The sequence below is a fragment of the Doryrhamphus excisus genome, chromosome 11 (assembly GCF_030265055.1).
Source record: "Doryrhamphus excisus isolate RoL2022-K1 chromosome 11, RoL_Dexc_1.0, whole genome shotgun sequence".
Lineage (NCBI taxonomy): Eukaryota > Metazoa > Chordata > Actinopteri > Syngnathiformes > Syngnathidae > Doryrhamphus > Doryrhamphus excisus.
The window spans coordinates 13,700,780-13,719,444 of NC_080476.1; the positions used below are offsets into that span (position 1 = coordinate 13,700,780).

At 41.8% G+C, this 18,665-nt stretch overlaps 1 protein-coding gene across 5 annotated transcripts in view; it reads left to right on the forward strand.

Annotated features, from left to right (window-relative positions):
• The window catches only part of flrt1a (fibronectin leucine rich transmembrane protein 1a), an 82,133-nt gene that overhangs the window by 13,434 nt on the left and 50,034 nt on the right, over window positions 1-18,665 (forward strand). For 2 of the 5 annotated variants that reach the window (XM_058086310.1, XM_058086312.1), the window contains exon 2: window positions 4,475-4,590. The gene's annotated coding sequence lies outside the window, so the exon portion shown is untranslated. Of the gene's footprint in view, window positions 1-4,474; window positions 4,591-5,757; window positions 5,821-7,283; window positions 7,840-18,665 lie in introns of all 5 variants that reach the window. The other 3 variants (XM_058086309.1, XM_058086311.1, XM_058086308.1) reach the window with 3 other exon arrangements.

The following is an 18,665-nucleotide window of genomic DNA, read 5'->3' on the forward strand; positions in this document are numbered from 1 at the left end:
TCTGAAAAAAATCATTTGTCTACCCACCAACTATATGTGGTTTCTTACGTTTTTATTATTTGCCGTTTTATTATTATTATTATATTTATTTATTACTGATTGATTTTCTTTATTCTTGATTTGTTTATTTATTTTTCATCTTATTTTGTGTAGAAAAATAAAAATTAAGATATTTGAGAACAGTGGAATGTTTTATCAGAGCTTTTCTTGTAGAAAATCAAAACCAAAGCGAAGTTTTTTTAAATTTTTTGTTTTTCATAAATGTGTTTTTTTCGTTTTTTTTGGAAAACCTGATGCGGCCCAGTCTCACCCAGACCCTAGCTCCAGTGGCCCCCAAGTAAATTGAGTTTGAGACCCCTGCCTCACGGAATGAATCGGGTGCCGGAGTCATAGAAACTAGCCCAGCAGGGTGCCACGTGTTAGTCGGTGAAAGGCGAGTCTTCGTCTGCCGTCATCTGGAAAACCCGAGTCTTGGTGGAACGAGTCAGTGAAGCTGGAATCTTGAAACCTGCGGGCTGAGCGAGTGAATCTTTGAGGGGAGATTTGGAGTCGTTTGGAGGCAAGGAGCGGATTTCTTTCTTTTTCCACGGGAAACTTTGGATGCGTCTGTGTGGTGGCGCCTGTCTCGTCATCGATACTCGTCACCCTGAAGTGAAAAAGCAGTACAATAGGAATGAAAATGATAGGTTTCATGTCTAAAATGGTATCGGGTAATTGCGGCGGCGTCTCTCCCGCCATCGTTCAATTGCGTACCGCTTCCTCAAACGGACACACGAAAAGCTCCACCAAGGAATTGTTGGCGATGCACCAACCTCTCTTACACGTCGACTCATCAAAGCTCTTCATTACCGTTGACGGTCAACACGGCCATCAGTGTCACGTCTGCGTCTGAAAGCTAATTGTGTGTATTTTGATGGAGTCGGCGAGATGCTGTTAGTGTCAGCCTTCATGGATCCTTGGAGCTCAACAGCAAAATGTTACCTGCCAAAACAACTGCTTGGCTTGCAGGCTTCTCTACCTTCCTAAAATATTGTCCCACACTGTAAAAAAATTTACTAAACTTAAAAAAAAATTGCCTTAAAATTTGGATTAAATCTAGCAAATTATTTCAGGTCATTTCAACTCACAACTTAAAAGATCAAGTTCATGTGACTTATTGGTTTGTTTTGGGAACTTTCTTTATTAGCTCAAATATTTTTGTTGTATCAACAATAGAACTCAAGTCATTTCAACTCGCTAACTAATTAGCTCAAGTAAATTTAACTCACAATTAAATTGAAATTAATTGAAATAATTTGTTAACCTGATTTGAGATGACTTGATTTACATTGTTGATATAACCAAAATATTTGGTTATTTGACCTAAAAAAATGAAGTTCAGACAACAAATCAATAAGTCACGTGAACTTGGTCTCCTAAGTTGGAAAAACATAGTTTTGTGTCGAAATTACGTGAAATAATTTGCTAGATTTAATCAAAATTTTGCGGCGGCAAGGTTACAATTTTTTTTAAGTTGAGTCAACTTGGAATTTTTTACAGAACGTATCAGCTTCTTGAATGCAGTAGTCGGGGTTGAAATCTGGCACAAATCATAACAACGAGAAATGCCATGTTAAATCAACTATTTTGTTACAAAACAGAAATTTGGATTAAAGTAAAAAAAATAGTCTGGAACAATTTATCTGGAAAACATAAAAAAAAAACTTAAACTGTATTATGGAAAGCAGGAAGTGAACAAATGTAACAGTTAGTGATTGTAAAAGTACCAGATGGAGGGGTAGGATTTAATAAGCTTTGCTTCTTCCTACTCCTTTTGGACATGTGGAACTGGGAACTGATTATGGGATGCACTCAATTGTAATCTGATGCATGTTCAAATGAAAGTAACCATTAGCATTAGCATTAGCATTAAAAATGTAATGTTTTGTCTTTAAAACATATTTTTAAAACATTAGCGTAAGAACAATATGACAGACTGTTTCTTACCATCTGTCACTCTTGTACAAGTTGGCCACACCCACATTTCAAAGTAGACTGAACTATTTGATTAGTTGGGAGGATCAAAACGTTTTTAGTTGTCTCAACTTTTTGGCAAAATGTAGTTGACCTAATGCACAAAATAAGTTGCCCGAACTAAAAACTAAACTTTTTTTTTTCTGGAATTATGACCTGCTTTATGTGAAGTATTCCAGATTAACCTGATTGGACCATTCCCAAGGTCACACTGCGCTTTTTAACCTGCGTCACTAAGTTAGTGGTAAATTAATTAATAATCCATTAATCATGGATTCACTGAGCACGTGTGTGTCACAAACAGGCTCATTTTTGTGCGTGAAATGCTCAGCAGGGTTTCCCCTTTCAAATATCAATGGCGTGTTTTCACGCTGTGTTAAGGCCGGCGTTCCGGCCTGGAAGCTCAATGGCTTCGTTCTGTTAGCATTCTAGACGTAAGTGTTTTGGCCCGCTCATTAAGGTATTGTGTCCCACCGCCGGTGCGCTTTTCCAAAATGTCAATAAGAAGCATTGTAGCGTTTGTGAAGGTTATTGATGGCGCCGTTCTCGCCAGGGTAAACGATTTAAAGGGGCCTTAAAGATAAAGAAAGACCAGAAATTTAACATTTATTTGCAGGCCTGTGATGCATTAGCGGTGAATGGTGGTCCAAGTGGCGGCTCAAAGTGTTGATGAGATGACAGTCATGACGCAACGTCGGTTCCTGGTTTCATTCTGCAGGCCAAAAATGTCCGAGTACAACAAAGGACACAATCGTTAAAGTCAGATTCAACTAATTATTATAAAAAACATCAATAAGACACGCCGATAAAGATGTGTGTTGCAGTGGAGTGTATTCCGTAAATAACATCCATATACTTTTTCTCCCACTGCTTTCCGCGTCTCATTTTCCCAACGGGAGGACCAGCTATAAATTAAAGCGGGAAATTACTGCTAACAGATGGACTAAGTGACGGCACTTTTGCGTCTGTAAACACTGTCTGACTGCATAATTACACCCCCACTCCCACTGAGACAGCACGGGGGAGGGGGGGTATATAAGGAGGGAAATGGAGACGGAGAATGGTGACAGTGGGGGAGACAATAATGAACTAAATGTCACGCGGGCGGTCAAGTATTACATCCACTCCTTTTCCAGGTCCCGCGTGACGAGTGCTCCTCCATATTGGGGGGGGGGGGGGGGGGGGTCACTGACATGTCACTGTCATGTCACTGACATGCTTCGGCGGTCCCTTTCAGACCAATTCTAGGCTTAAAATCAGACAAAACATTCCAAACCAATCCAACGTCAACAAGTTCAGGTCAGGAATTTTTCCAAAAATTCCAACATTTATTCCTTTTATTACATTTTAAATTTTCCGTGACATTTTCCCATTGGAAATGAATGGGCAATTTATTTGGCGCCCACTACTGGTGGAAGATCTTCTGTAACATTTCACTTAAAGGTCATATTTACAAGAAAAAAGTTGCAATTTTATGATAAAGTTATAGATTTCAGAAGAAATTAAAAAAATATATTATTATTTTAATTATATAAAATTTTAAGTTTACCACTTTATTGTCGTAAAATTACAAGATTTTGAGAAATAATTTGTAAATTTACAATAAATAAATTCCGTAAATATACAACTATTTTTGTAATATTAATTTTAAATGATTTTGAGTGATCCATACATTTATTTGTAATTATTTTTCTGCATGTAACACTATAATTATTGTCCATAAAATGTAAAATGTGCTTTGGGTTAACATTGCTGGGTGTCTGGAATTATTTTTTATGGGAAAATTAGCTTTTTTTTTTGGAGTCCATTTTGGTTTAAGGCATTAATGACTTTAACCAAGGCACCACCGTATTAGTAGTTAATCATTTGTTGACGATGAATGATATAGCGAATAGCATCACAGTGGCCCATATACTGACGGACGGTCAATTTGCATGCGGGTCAAGGCAAGGAGCAAGAAGGAACACGCGGTGCACATAGGACCCCCCCATTCCCCATCCATGGGGGGGGGGGGGGCATTTTGTGCAAAGGACGCACATGGCTGCCGTGAGGCATAGAGCGCCAAGTCAGCCTGAGGCAGGAGAGGAAAAAAAGAGACGAGTAATCTCATAGCACGCTTGTTGCCACAGTGATTGACAGCATGCAGCAGAGTAAGAGAATCAAACGGCAGAATTATGCTAACATTAGCATGTTGCTTTTTTCATGTTTTCAAAGGTGTCAACTGACATAGACAGTGTTAGCATGATAACATTAGCATTTTAGCCATTTTCTCAGGTATTTTTATCCAACTTGTCGTCATGAGTGTCACTGGTGTGCTGGACACCCCAAACTGGTTGCCAGTCACTTTCATTTGTTCCAATATATTAGTTAAAATAAATAACAATATTGTGATATTAATATTTCTGACAATTCTTGCTATTTTTTAATAGTTTCCCTCCTGTTTTTATCGTCTCTGTCGCAGGGCACGCCATCAGCCCGATGTTTGCCCTTCCAACTGGCTACTAGACGTGGCTGACATTTTGACTTTCCCTAAGGGGACGCTCTGGTTGGAGCCCTGTGAACTCTGCCCGGCAACAGGTTTGTAGGCATTATTTTGTAGTTTGTTAATCTGAAGCTCGTTGTTTCGATTTGAGTAATCGGTTGGTCCTTAACCAAATCAATAAGAATTCAACACAAACGGCTTGTGGTTTGGTCCCAAAAAACACATTCCAACTCGGTACAGTACATAGCAGGCTAGATCTGCTTCTTGGAATAAGAAGACGTTGCAGGAGGGATCATCCTTACATGCGTATTCATCCTATCCCAGGTGACTTCGGGCCAGAGGCGGGGTACACACCGGATTGGTCGGCAGGAGGGATCAGTGTAGCTAATTACAACCTTTCTAGATTGTGTTGTCAAAAAGGACAAATCTTATTGGCTGCTTTTGGAGACTTAAAAAAAACATTTTGTATGTCTAAACATATTTTGTTTTGCTTTTCATGTTGTTTTTGCTCACTTTCTGTCTCCCACGGCGTCCATACCGTTATACAAATTAGACATTGGTGCCACCCCTCCACCCACACATTGCCACAAATAGATTGCAGCCCTGTGGGGAACACAGAGTCCTATCATTTTCCTGGCATGTACTCCACTTCCAAGTCATTATGTCAAATAGCTTCCAAGTATTTGCAGCCACACATGTCCACCACGTTTGCACAACAACACACACACACAGACACACACACACATAAGGCAATGAGTCAGCAAATGAAACACAAGTACGACATCCTAAGCGATTGACGACGGCGATGATGATGATGATGATGATGATGCTTGGGTCACAGGTTTGTGCATCCTCCATCTCCCATCGCCAGTCCGCAAAGTCACTTGATGCTCACGTGGCTAACGTTATCGTTATCGTCATTGTCACGCCGTGACACTCTCTCATCCCGCCGCCACGCCATCCCCTTCGCCAACAGACGTACAAACTCCTCATGCGCACCGCCGGCGCAAGAGTGGCTCCATTTTCATTTTTCAGTCCTGCTGAATCATTGATGTCATGTGCGGCGCTCCGCATTGTGATTCCAAATGAGCTTTTCCCCTCGCAGTACCTCCTTTCGTGTGCCTCCTCCTTCGTGTGCCGTGTTCTTATCAGCACAAATAAAGAAGCTTTCTTTTTTTAGTCGTCGGTTTCGAGCCACACGAGAAGATTCGTAACGACTTCTCCGGCTGACACGTCTTTTCGCTTTTGCTTGGCTCCTTCAGTGACGTTGGGTGAGACACACAAGCACCAGACTTGACCAACGGAACAACAGGCTTTTATTGCAGGTTTGAGTGATGCAGGCAAAAATCCCTAATACTTTTGCAGCCGTAAGATGAAACTCGACTCCGGGGCAGGGATTCTCGACCGCTGTGCCGTGAGAGATCTGCAGGGAAATGATCCAATTTCCCTGAAAAATATACAAATACAATGTAATTGTAAATGTAAATATAATGTCTATCTAAGCACATGAGCAGGAGCTTATTTTTTGTCTTAAATGCCTTATTTACTTTTAATGTTTTACTATATTGGGCAATATGTGTGTACAGATGACTGTAGGGGTGTTAGCTCATGTCTAGAGGGTTCTAATAATGTTAGAAAATGATTTCAAACATGCTTTAACTAGATCAGGGGTCTCAAACTCAATTTACCTGGGGGCCACTGGACCTAGGGTCTGGGCAAGGCTGGGCCGCATCAGGTTTTCCAAAAAAAAAACAAAAAACGCATTTATTAAAAACAGAAAAATGTACAAACTTTTTCAGTGCTTTGGTTCCGATTTTCTACAAGAAAAGCTCTGATAAAACATTCCACTGTTCTCAAATATCTTATTTTTTATTTTTCTGCACAAAATAAGATGAAAAATAAATAAACAAATCAAGAATAAAGAAAATCAATCAATCAGTAATAAATAAATATAATAGTAATAATAAAACGGCAAATAATAAAAACTTAAGAAACCACATATAGTTGGTGGGTAGACAAATGATTTTTTTCAGATTAAAATGAACAAAGCATTATTAGAGCCCTGTAGACATGACAAAACACGACTATAGTCACATTTATACTCTTTTTATTTACAACATATTGCGCAACTGCAGGGTCTTGAGACACATGCTAACTCGCAAACTAGAGAGCTAGCGACCCAAACGGTAGCCTTCAAGTTATTTCCTTTAAACTTAAATAGCCAAAAACGTACCACTTCCACACAGATAGGGAGGATAACTATTAACAGTTATTTAACCTTTAACATGAACATTAATCAAACGTAATACTTTTTTCTGGGTACATTTTGCGGGCCGCACTAAACATTAAACTTTCATATCAAGGCGGGGGCCTCAAACTAGGGTCCCGCGTGTTTGAGACCCCCGAACTAGATATTCAATTTAAAAATTTGCGTGTGGAAGCAGTTAACTGCGATGAGTGAGGGATTAGATATCAGTTTGGTTTGTACCTGCCGGCAGGGGTGTCAAACCCATGCCACGGAGGGCCGAGACAGGACAGGTTTTCTTTCCAGCCGGTCCCTAAAGCAGGTGATTGTCAAGGAAGGAGCCGGTCAATGAAATCACCTGCTGGAGAAAGAAAAGCTGCAGTGCTCGGGCCCTCTATGGACACATGAGGGACTCTAGGGACTGTGGGGCGGATTTGGCAACAATCTGGTAAAAAAGAACGGTATCGATACCACGACTGACAGAAGCCAAGTTTTTTTTTCAAACGTAAAGAAATTCATTCATAAAATTGCATTTGTTTGCAGGCTTAAAAAATATAGGTGTGGGGGGGTCGTGGCAGAGTGAGCTTCCAGTAAAATCCTCTCCATCCTTTACGCTCCAGTCTGTCCGTCCTCGCTTCGAAAGAAATAAAGCATCTCTCCGGAGCCCCCCCACCCCACCGCCGCCGCCCCCCCTCCCCCGCTTTGTGCAGACATAGACAGCCGTCATCTTTTCGCTATCCCGCAAAGGCGCACGCATGGGCGAGCGCTGCCGCTCCTACGACTAATTGCCGTAATCAGGCGCGCAAGTTGGATCGTCGGCGTGCGGGTTTTTAGGAGCGGGTCTTCAAGTCCTGTGTGCCGCATCGAGGAGGCTTTCAGGGGCGGAGGAGGGAGCTTCGCATCCACGCAGGAGACGCTGGCGGCTCATCATCACACGGACTATCCAGTCGCCGATGCACCGGAGCATTCCTGATCCAACATATGGGAATACAACAAGGAGCCTTGTGGAAGCACCTGGCTCGGGAAGCACCGGGAGGGACCGAGAAGAGAGCCTCCTCGCATCCGAGACGGAGACGGCGTCCTCGCCTCCATCCCTCCGGTAGGCGATGCGTGATTGATGCTTGATGCTTGATGTGAGTGAGCTGACAATATTCTGTTCAACATGCCATCAAATGTGCGCATTTTGTGCATTGCTACGGATAGAATTGCGCATTTTTGGCATTTTTTGTCTTCTAAAAAAAAAACCCCCACAATGGTCTCTTTTTGCTTGTGCCAGACCACTTGACTGAGGGTGCGGGGTTTTAGCTGGTTTTGGATTCTGGCCCGGTCTTGTATGCATACATTCAAAGAAAAAAATCAGTAATGATGCGTTCACGTGTCACTGGTTCATTAATATGCAACTTTAAATGCCTGAGTGGGGCTCCAACTGCATCCGTGATATGTGAACCCTTCCACCCCCCCCCCCTCCTTAACATGCCACCCTGTAGACATCAATGGCAGCTCAGTCAGTCAGTCACATGAGTTCTGGTTAAGCGGCTCCCCCTTAGGCCACGCCCCCAACACCAGGTACCCATTGATTGCCGTGGGGGGGGGAGACGTGCTGCGGACGGAAAGACTGCCATAAATCACCTCCGGCGCCCGCCATCAAATTGTCATTAAGATGGTAAAAGTGTCTGATTTTATGACGCGGGCGGATGAAATCAACAAAGATTGTCAGTCACATGAAGTGGGAGGGGCTTGCTGAATCAGCAAATCACGGAAGCCATAGGTAAAGTGTGCGTATCGCTTTGTCTTCAGCGTATAGGCGTTGGATCTGACGGAGAAGCGAACGGGATTCGTGGCCGCTTAAGAGAAATAATGAGACGCTCTGAGACTGCGGTCGCCTTTACCTTCGCGGACGTGGCAAACGGGTGCGAGACAAACAGATGGCATCTCCGGGGGAATCCATCTTGGAAAAGTTGGATGGGCTGCCCTCGGATGTAGCGCAGCTGAGGAGGCCGACGCCTGGCCTTCTGGCCGCCTGGTCGCCTGGCCTGGCTGATTAGAGGGCATCTTCATCCAAAATAAAACCTAAAATCCTGAATTAATGAAGCTGAATTGATTAGTATGCCTTATTCATACACGGATAAATATGGATTTGGATAAATATGCAGGCAAGTGAGATTTGCAAGCGCAAGACGGGCTCCGACACAAAGACGCCTGGTCATTAGTCAGTCGTGTGTCTTTGCATCCCGTAACGCTCTGCCAAGGTTGAAAAGTCTCCTCCTCCACGTGGATTTAGGGGGCCCCCAATTATGCAATTATGATGATTTAATAACAAATATTAATGTGTCGCAAAAAAAAATCATCCACCCTGTTGAGAGAAGAGACGGTTGCGTTTGAGGTTCCGGGATTTTCTGACATTCTGAATGAATAATGGAGGATTACTTGTGTATGCAGTATTACTGCGTTCCAGGGGACAATATCAGGCTTCGCTACACATCTTAAAATACAACCAGGAGCCCTGCCTATTATGCATCCTTCAGCTGTTGATTTTTATCATCAAATATGCTAAGCTAGCACGATGTTGCTGTTAATGGTAATGGCAGCACATATACTTCATACAGTATGTGTAGTAGTAGTAGTAGTAGTAGTGTACAGTACTCCCTCACCCATGATTAGTTTAAGAATACGCATACAGTATCCAAGCAAATATGTTTTAACATTTTCAAGCATAAAACGTCTGAATGAACTCCCAAGATGCATTCAAAGACCTTGTGACGGTATGTAGTATTCTACACTGGTCACTAGGTGTCAGTAATGTCACTGTCATGTTTGGTGAGACTCGATCGCCACAACAACAGGCTTTTATTTCAGGTTTGATTGATCTCACAAAAGATGTAATAATCCCTAACAGGAGCTACTGTTGGATACTGAATCCCTAAACGTCACTTCCTGATCACCCCCCCCCCCCCCCATCGCCCCCAGCACTGCAATGCATTTATTGGCTAATAGTAGTGTAAAGGTGACTATAGGGGTGTTACTTCATGCTTTGAGGGCTCATTTTTTCCATGACTGTATGTGTCTAACACTTCCTTGTTCTGGAGTTGCGTTCACGGACAACCTGAATAACACGTCCTGCCATTTATATTTCTGTGAATAAAACACAGATATTTTTCATGATTCGTTCATTAGAAAACCGTGATTAATCTGATTAAAAGTGTAATAATTTGACGGCTCTAATTCAAATAACATTGAAATCAGTATACCGGATGAGATGATTGATTGACTTGGTAGGCCGCCATGCAATAAGCCAGGTTCTATATTGGGAGCAATTAAGCCATAAATTGGGGCTTACTTTCCGTAATGACCGGCTTGCAAGGATGTTCCTTGGCATCTGCCCGTAGTGGATTACAGTCCGTTGTTACAAGGGAAGCGCTTCATCCAAAATCATTCCAGTTGGGTGTGAACGCAACACAAGTCCAGTCAGACACTTGACTTATTGACGCTATTGACTTTTGACTGATGTCCAGATCACTTTGTCTTGATCTTTGACTCGTTCATTTCCCGCAAGCCGTTTGTCAACCAAACAGACGGACCGAACTGCTTAAGTGTTTTTAAAGGAACAAGGTTATGCTTGTGGTGCGCCGTACCTTTTTATACTTTGGTCATTTCTTCATGTCAAAATAACATTAGAACGTTAGCTTGAACAACTTGAGACCTGTCAGACTAGCTCATTCATGCTGGGAACATGTCAACGTTCCCAAATTATACAAACAAGTAACAATCCGCATTTAAAAGCATTCATTGGGGCGCTGCAATGACGTCAGCCTCCGTCTGAAAATTGCTAAATTGATCAAGAATGGTGAGAAAAGTTGACGCGCTTAGTTTCCTGATTGTAAATGAACACAGCGTTTTTTTCCACAGCCACAAAGCTTTAGTTACAGGACTAAAGCATGTCAAAATCTAAAAAAGTGATGCTAATCACGGCAATCACAGGCGATCAGTGTGCTCGTAACAAGTTCCGTCTCTTAACATATTAGGCACACGGAGCTGGAGCCTATCCCAGCTGACTGGACACCCCATGGATTGGTTGGCCGTCAATCACAGTAGCTAGATAAAGAAATGTAAATATTAGATGGAACCAGCAACCGTCGGGTTCGGAGAGGAACGCCAAGTCTCCCCCTCCATGCACCGCCGGGTTGCTAGACCAGAGTAGATGTGTGTGCACCACAGCCGATGACGGCGCCACTCCCGTCATCTTTACATACGTCTGAAATGACCACGGTTTTCTCTTTCAGCTTAGCGTTATTTACTTGAATCGGTATCGGCCGATACGCGCAAGGGTTCGCCGATATATTTTTCCGCCGCATGATTTACAGACAGACATCACCGTCATCACATGGATGCTAGGTAAAAGTTAAACTACGACAGAAAAGTTTTGCACATGGTTGAATATTTATTCATTTTAAAGTCGATAATACTGTTTAAATGTGTGTTTAAGAAAGCTGAATCCTACTGTGTTCAGTGTTTACATTTCGATAAATATTTCTTTAAACTTGAGACCTGTAATATTTGTTATCATGGTCATTTTTTCCATATAAATTGAGGAAGCAAAAGCAGTATCGGCCACAAATATCGGCCCAAGCAAAAGGGTGATGGAAAAAAATCGGCATCGGCCGGAAAAAAATCATAGTGGTCGATCCCTAGTCTTGCACGTCTGTCTTGGTACGGTCCATCGCCCTTCGTTTATGCGCTCCCTGTGTTTGTTACGTGGTGCATCTCGCCCTTCTTTTATCCGCTCCGTGTGTTTGTTCTGTGGTCTATCTCTCTCTTGCACAGCAAATCTCATATAAACAAACAACGGTGCCTTAAACGGTGCCATCGATTGCGAAATCCAAGATGGCGGTGTAAACAACCCGGACGTTATACAATCAGGTGAATGAAACCCAAGCCAAATTTTGAGCAAAAATGTTGGATGTTAACCAAAAAAGCGTGTTAACCGGGGCGCACGTTAACCGAGGTACAAGTGAAAAATATGAAAAATAGTGTCGAAACAAATCCTGTGAACCGAAACCGAAGCTACGGATATTTAGATTGCTTGTTATCGCGCATGGATTCTCCAGGGTACATCTCGCCCTTCGTTTATCCGCTTTGTGTGTTTGTTCTGTGGTGTATCTCCCTCTTGCACAGCAAATCTCATATAAACAAACAACGGTGCCTTAAAATGGCGCCCGCGGTCCGCAATGCATTCATTCAATCATCGATTGCGAGATCCAAGATGGCGTTGTAAACAACCCGGACGTTATACAATCAGGTGAATGAAACCCATGTCAAAATTTGAGCAAAAATTTTGGATGTTAACCAAAAAGCGTGCTAACTGGGGCGCACGTTAACTGAGGTTCAACTGTAGATGAAAAATTGTGTCGAAACAAATCCTGTGAACTGAAACCGAATCTACGGATATTTAGATTGCTTGTCGCCCTTCTTTTATCCGCTCCGTGTGTTTGCTAGCTCTGTGGTGTATCTCCCTCTTGCACAGCAAATCTCATATAAACAAACAACGGTGCCTTAAAATGGCGCCCGCGGTCCGCAATGCATTCATTCAATCATCGATTGCGAGATCCAAGATGGCGGTGTAAACAACCCGGACGTTATACAATCAGGTGAATGAAACCCAAGTCAAAATTTGACCAAAAATGTTGGATGTTAACCAAAAAAGTGTGCTAACCGGGGCGCACGTTAACCGAGGTACAACTGAAAAATATGAAAAATAGTGTCGAAACAAATCCTGTGAACCGAAACTGAAACTATGGCTATTTAGATTGCTTGTTATCGCGCATGGATTCTCCAGGGTGCATCTTGCCCTTTTTTTATCCGCTCCGTGTGTTTGCTAGCTCTGTGGTGTATCTCTCTCTTGCACAGCAAATCTCATATAAACAAACAACGGTGCCTTAAAATGGCGCCCGCGGTCCGCAATGCATTTTCATAGATTGCGAGATCCAAAATGTCGGTGTAAACAACCCGGACGTTATACAATCAGGTGAATGAAATCCAAGTCAAAATTTGAGCAAAAATGTTGGATGTTAACCAAAAAAGCGTGCTAACCGGGGCGCACGTTAACCGAGGTTCAACTGCAGATGAGAAATTGTGTCGAAACAAATCCTGTGAACTGAAACCGAATCTATGGATATTTAGATTGCTTGTTATCGCGCATGGATTCTCCAGGGTGCATCTCGCCCTTCTTTTATCCGCTTCGTGTGTTTGTTCTGTGGTGTATCTCCCTCTTGCACAGCAAATCTCATATAAACAAACAACGGTGCCTTAAAATGGCGCCCGCGGTCCGCAATGCATTTTCATAGATTGCGAGATTTAAAATGTCGGTGTAAACAACCCGGACGTTATACAATCAGGTGAATGAAACCCAAGTCAAAATTTGAGCAAAAATGTTGGATGTTAACCAAAAAAGCGTGTTAACCGGGGCGCACGTTAACCGAGGTACAACTGAAAAATATGAAAAATAGTGTCGAAACAAATCCTGTGAACCGAAACTGAAGCTACGGATATTTAGATTGCTTGTTATCGCGCATGGATTCTCCAGGGTTTGCAGCAGTTTGCACGCATCGGTTGAACATCTTCCAATGAACGTCGTTCCTGGGTAATATGCAGCAGCAGCAGAAACACCACCGCTCTCTTCTGCTCTGCTTTAAAGTCTTGGGGAGATAGATGAGCATGAGAAGAGAAGTGGGGGGGGGGCAGCCAGGCCTTTCGTGTCGCTACCCTTGCTACAGGCGTCTGCATGGACAGGCTCCACATTAGGCCTCGGTGACAAATTCATCTGCTGCACATTTGCAGGGTAAACAGCTTATTGAACTACAAAGCAGAGGTTCAGCGAGACCTCCAAACCAAAAGAGCACCGTCTCCTTTCACAAAATCCCTCTCTTTCACGTCATGAATTCTGTCTTCCTGATGATAAATACCTAATAGCGTAGTTTCTATGCAAGCCCAAGCATCACATCCTCTTCCACATGTGGCATTTTGTGCCACTATTAGTCGATTTCAATGCAGAGGACTTGGCAAGGCTGCCTTTCATAGATTTATATAGATGTATTGCAAACCTGCTGCCATCATGTGCAGCAGACGCGCCGCTTTTACGAGTGCTATTTATTTGCCACGTTGGGAGTGTCTTTATCGGCATAGCTAAATCCTTCACAAGCAAATAAATTGCTAAATTGATCAAGAATGGTGAGAAAAGTTGACGCGCTTAGTTTCCTGATTGTAAATTAACACAGCGTTTTTTTTTACAGCCACAAAGCTCTAGTTACAGGCTAAAGCATCTAAAAAAGTGATGCTGTCATATTTTGCAGTGCTGCAGAATCACCAGAAATTCTAGTATATAAGCCACTACAGCATGAGCCAATCACAGGCGATCAGTGTGCTCGTAACAAGTCTGTCAACTCACTAGAAATTAGAAAACTAGAAAAGTCTGACTCACTATGTCTGAGAACACTAAATTCATCACACACCAACTTAACAGTCCAAAAGTATACCTCCAAATGATACAAACAAGTAACAATACGCATTTAAAGGCATTGCTTCTGAGAAACACATTCATTGGGGCGCTGCAATGACATCAGCCTCCCTCTGAAAATTGCTAAATTGATCAAGAATGGTGAGAAAAGTTGACGCGCTTAGTTTCGTGATTGTAAATTAACACAGTGTTTTTTTTTACATCAACAAAGCTCTAGTTACAGGACTAAAGCATGTCAAAATCTAAAAAAGTGATGCTAATCACGCCAATCACAGGCGATCAGTGTGCTCGTAACAAGTCCGTCAACTCAATAAAAATTGCCCAAGTTCATTAAATTTAACAGTATAACAGTCTGACTCACGATGTCGTCTAACTGAGAACACTAAATTCATCGCACACCAACTTAACAATCCAAAAGTATGCCTCCAAATTATACAAACAAGTAACAATACGCATTTAAAGGCATTGCTTCTGAGAAACACATTCATTGGGGCGCTGCAATGACGTCAGCCTCCCTCTGCTCTGGCTCCCTCTGGTGGACAGAAGAAATATTGCAGAGCCATCCATTGGACACCATAGACCGGGTGCGTGAAAAGATGATGATATTTACATTGATAGATTTCCTGTTCAGTGCTAATTTTGTATTTCAGGCCGCGTTTATGATTAAAATGCTTGATTTAGACCAGGAATTTGTCACATTTGCTGCAATATGCACAAAACAGAGCTGATTTATTCATTTATTTAGAAAAACAGATTCCAAAACGCAAAGCTTCGAGTGCTGACTGTAAATGCAAAACATTTGACGCCGCCGCTAATGGATCCTGTTAGCTAGTGTTCCATGATGTGTTCACTTGCACCTCGCCAATTGGCTGCACATGCAAATGAAAGACCAGAGGTGTCCCGCGACGGAGGCTGATGTGTAACCTCACCAAATGACCAGAAACTGAATGTCTGTCCAAATTGGGACGGCGTATCTTCAGACTAAAATTTTTCCGCTCCGCCTCATTGACCACCGTTGATGCAGAAAGCCACATCGCATTTTATCCGAGAGAAATGCAGACTCATCCATGCACAGCAAATACAGAGGGATGTCTGACAAAGATGGACAAGGACTGCTGGGATACATCGTATCCGCTGTTGTACGTGCTGTTCCAGCCTGTCCAACAACACATCAACTCCCTAAGCCCACCGTTGGATAGATTGTAAGGTGGAATTGCACAAAGATGAGAGATTTCAGGAAGAGGAAAAAAAAATGGCCAGAGCCACTTTCCCTCCCTGCTCTCTTCCACTCTGGCATTACGCTCACGTCCTTCCCTGAACACATCAGCTGCAATGCTGATATAGTCGCTTACTGTGCGTATAGGCGTCAAGATGATGGACATTTTCAGAAATTAGGAAGACCGGATCTTTATATTTTCCGATGTATTATTCATTGTATTTGAATGTGTTTTTACAAAGGCAAATGCTGCTTGGTTTTGACCGTGCACGCACAGTGACCCGCCTGTCCGAGGATGAGAGGTTCTGATGAAAGTCGTGTGATGTGATGTCATCATCATTGCGACTGATGCTGTCTAGTAGCGTTGTGGAAATGCCATAAGATCACGACAGAGAAGCCAAAGTTAGCCTACTCACCCAGTTAGCGTGTTTTTTGCTTGATGTCAAAAATGTACGGCCAAATTTTTCCTCGGTTTGAGTACTTTCCCTGGTTAGCGTACAACATGGGCCGTGTTTTTAATGAATACTGCGTGAGGCTAACTGTGTCCCAACAATCCAAGAGCAATTAATCCACCGAGGCACCAGCTTCCAATGTCGCACACACATTTTGTATTGGTGACTTCACGACTTTTTACACCAGAACCTTGGTTAGCGTCATTGGTCTGACTCTAACCAGATCAATTATTTCCATAATAAATAATATCAATCAGATGAATCAGCGACAGAGGAGGCAAAGTTAGCCTACTCACCAAGTTAGCGTGTTTTTTGCTTGATGTCGAAATGTACGGCCAAATTTTTCCTCGGGTTTGAGTACTTTTCCTGGTTAGCGTACAACATGGCCCGTGTTTTTAATTAATGCTGCGTGAGGCTAACGGTGTCCCAACAATCCAAGAATGATTAATCCACTGAGACACCATCTTCCTTTTTTGCTACGGCTATTTTTTTTATTCAATAGTGCGTGGGTGTCAAACTCCGCTTCCTGTTCCCATGTATCAACAAACTAATAGGCTGCTAATGAGGACATTATTAGAGCCCTGTGTATATGAAATAAGACCTCTTTGGTCACCTTTACAATCCTATTTTTCATCGTTTACATTGTATTATGCAACTCTTATGCTGCAGGGACTCAGGAGTAGCAAGCTAGCGAGCTAGCTTCTAAACATAACCCTTAAAAAATTACCACTTCCACACAGAGTGAGAGGATTTTTTCATGCTGTCATTTCAGATGTACCATATGCTAATTACTGCCACCTAGTGTCCGGAATATTACACATCATTTGTATTTCAATATGTTTTGACTAATAATAGACCGTAGTCTACTTATCTATTTTAGCTGAATCTAATGTATTCATTGCAACAGTCACTTTTAGCAAAAATGTTCCAAAATTAGCAGAGAAGTCAACCTCCAGCTAGGAGCAGGGTCTTCTCCTCAAATGTGACAGACATTGGAAAAATAAACACCTTTGGGTGAAAGAGGTTATTTCTCGAGTGACGAAGCAACCTGTGTCCTGCCTCTTTTCATTTGTCCTTCCTTGGAGGGAGAAACGTTTGGTAGGGCAAGAGCGAGGGTGGCGTTCAATGCAGCAAGAAAAACGACAACGTGCTCTGCACATTACTATTTATGATCTGTGAAGCGCTTTTTACGATTTCCATGAAAGAAGTAGAGCGACAGCTGATGTTTAATTACTAAATTCACATCATTTACACCAGACCCCCCCCCGGAATGCCGAATTCAGCTGCGGTCTAAAGTATTCAACGAGAATGCTTGTTAAATAGGAATATACCCCGAGAGGTGAAAAGTGAGCAAATCATATCAGTATGCCTTGACTTCTAACCCAAAGATGATAAAAGCTCCAGGCGCCTGAAAATACTCGGCTTCAAAGCGCTTGTGTGGTCAAATATTCACAATGTGTCAAAATATACAGTTTGCAGATAAACTTCGACTAAAACGAAGCTGAAATTCTGTTTCCTAAACGGTAGGAATCGAATCGAAAAATGCAAAGCGAATGCCAAATCATCCACCCGCAACAAGTGAAGGTGAATATTATTATATTATATATTGAAGGTGATGCAAGTAACTTGTAAGTATTGCAGCATCCTGACAGACGCACAAAGAGTCTTTTTAAACTTTATTTCCAACCCAAACAGCAGTCCTCGCTTCCAACGCCGCACACACATTTTGTATTGGTGACTTCACGACTTTTTACACCAGAACCTTGGTTAGCGTCATTGGTCTGACTCTAACCAAATCAATTATTAATCAGATGAATCCGTTTCACGTTAACACAAAACATCCTTTTACAATGATAGTTTTACATGCAGAAAAACATGTGGAAATGCATATAAATACATAAAAACAAAATGGAAAAATGATCATATTACATTTACGACTTTTTACACCAGAACCTTGGTTAGTGTCATTGGTCTGACTCTAACCAAATCAATTATTTCCATGAAAAAAAAATATCAATCAGATGAATCCGTTTCACGTTAACACAAAACATCATTTTACAATGATAGTTTTACATGCAGAAAAACATGCGGAAATGCATATAAATACATAAAAACGAAATGGAAAAATGATCATGTTACATTTACTTTCATTGAAGACTCACGCCGCATTGTACGAAAACCGGAAAACATATGTATACCGAGGCAAAATTTGGCTGGAAATTTTCTCTGTTTGCTAACCGAGGCGTACGCTAACCGAGGTTCCACTGTACTGCATAATAAAACTACATCAAAATGAAATTACTCAGTGTGTAAACACCATTTAACGTTTCTTTAACAAATTAAATATATTTTTTAATTTAATTTAATTTAATTTAATTTATAAACAGACACGGAAGTACCAAAAATGTGTATCCCTGAGTACCAGTACCGATTCCGAGGTACCGTATGGGTCCAAATGTGAAAGGCACCCATCCCTAATTTTTGTTCGCTAACCGAGGTTCCACTGTACTGCATAATAAAACTATATCAAAATGCAATTACTCAGCGTGTAATTACCATTTAATGTTTCTTTAACAATAAGCTACAGTAAAAGTGGAAAAAAAAAACGTGTTGGAGGTACAGAATCACAAACTATTGATGTATTTAAGTTTATACAGAATGTCAAGAGATAAATATCTTACATTGAAACAATTTAATTTAATTTAATTTAATTTAAAATATAAACAGACACGGAAGTACCAAAAATG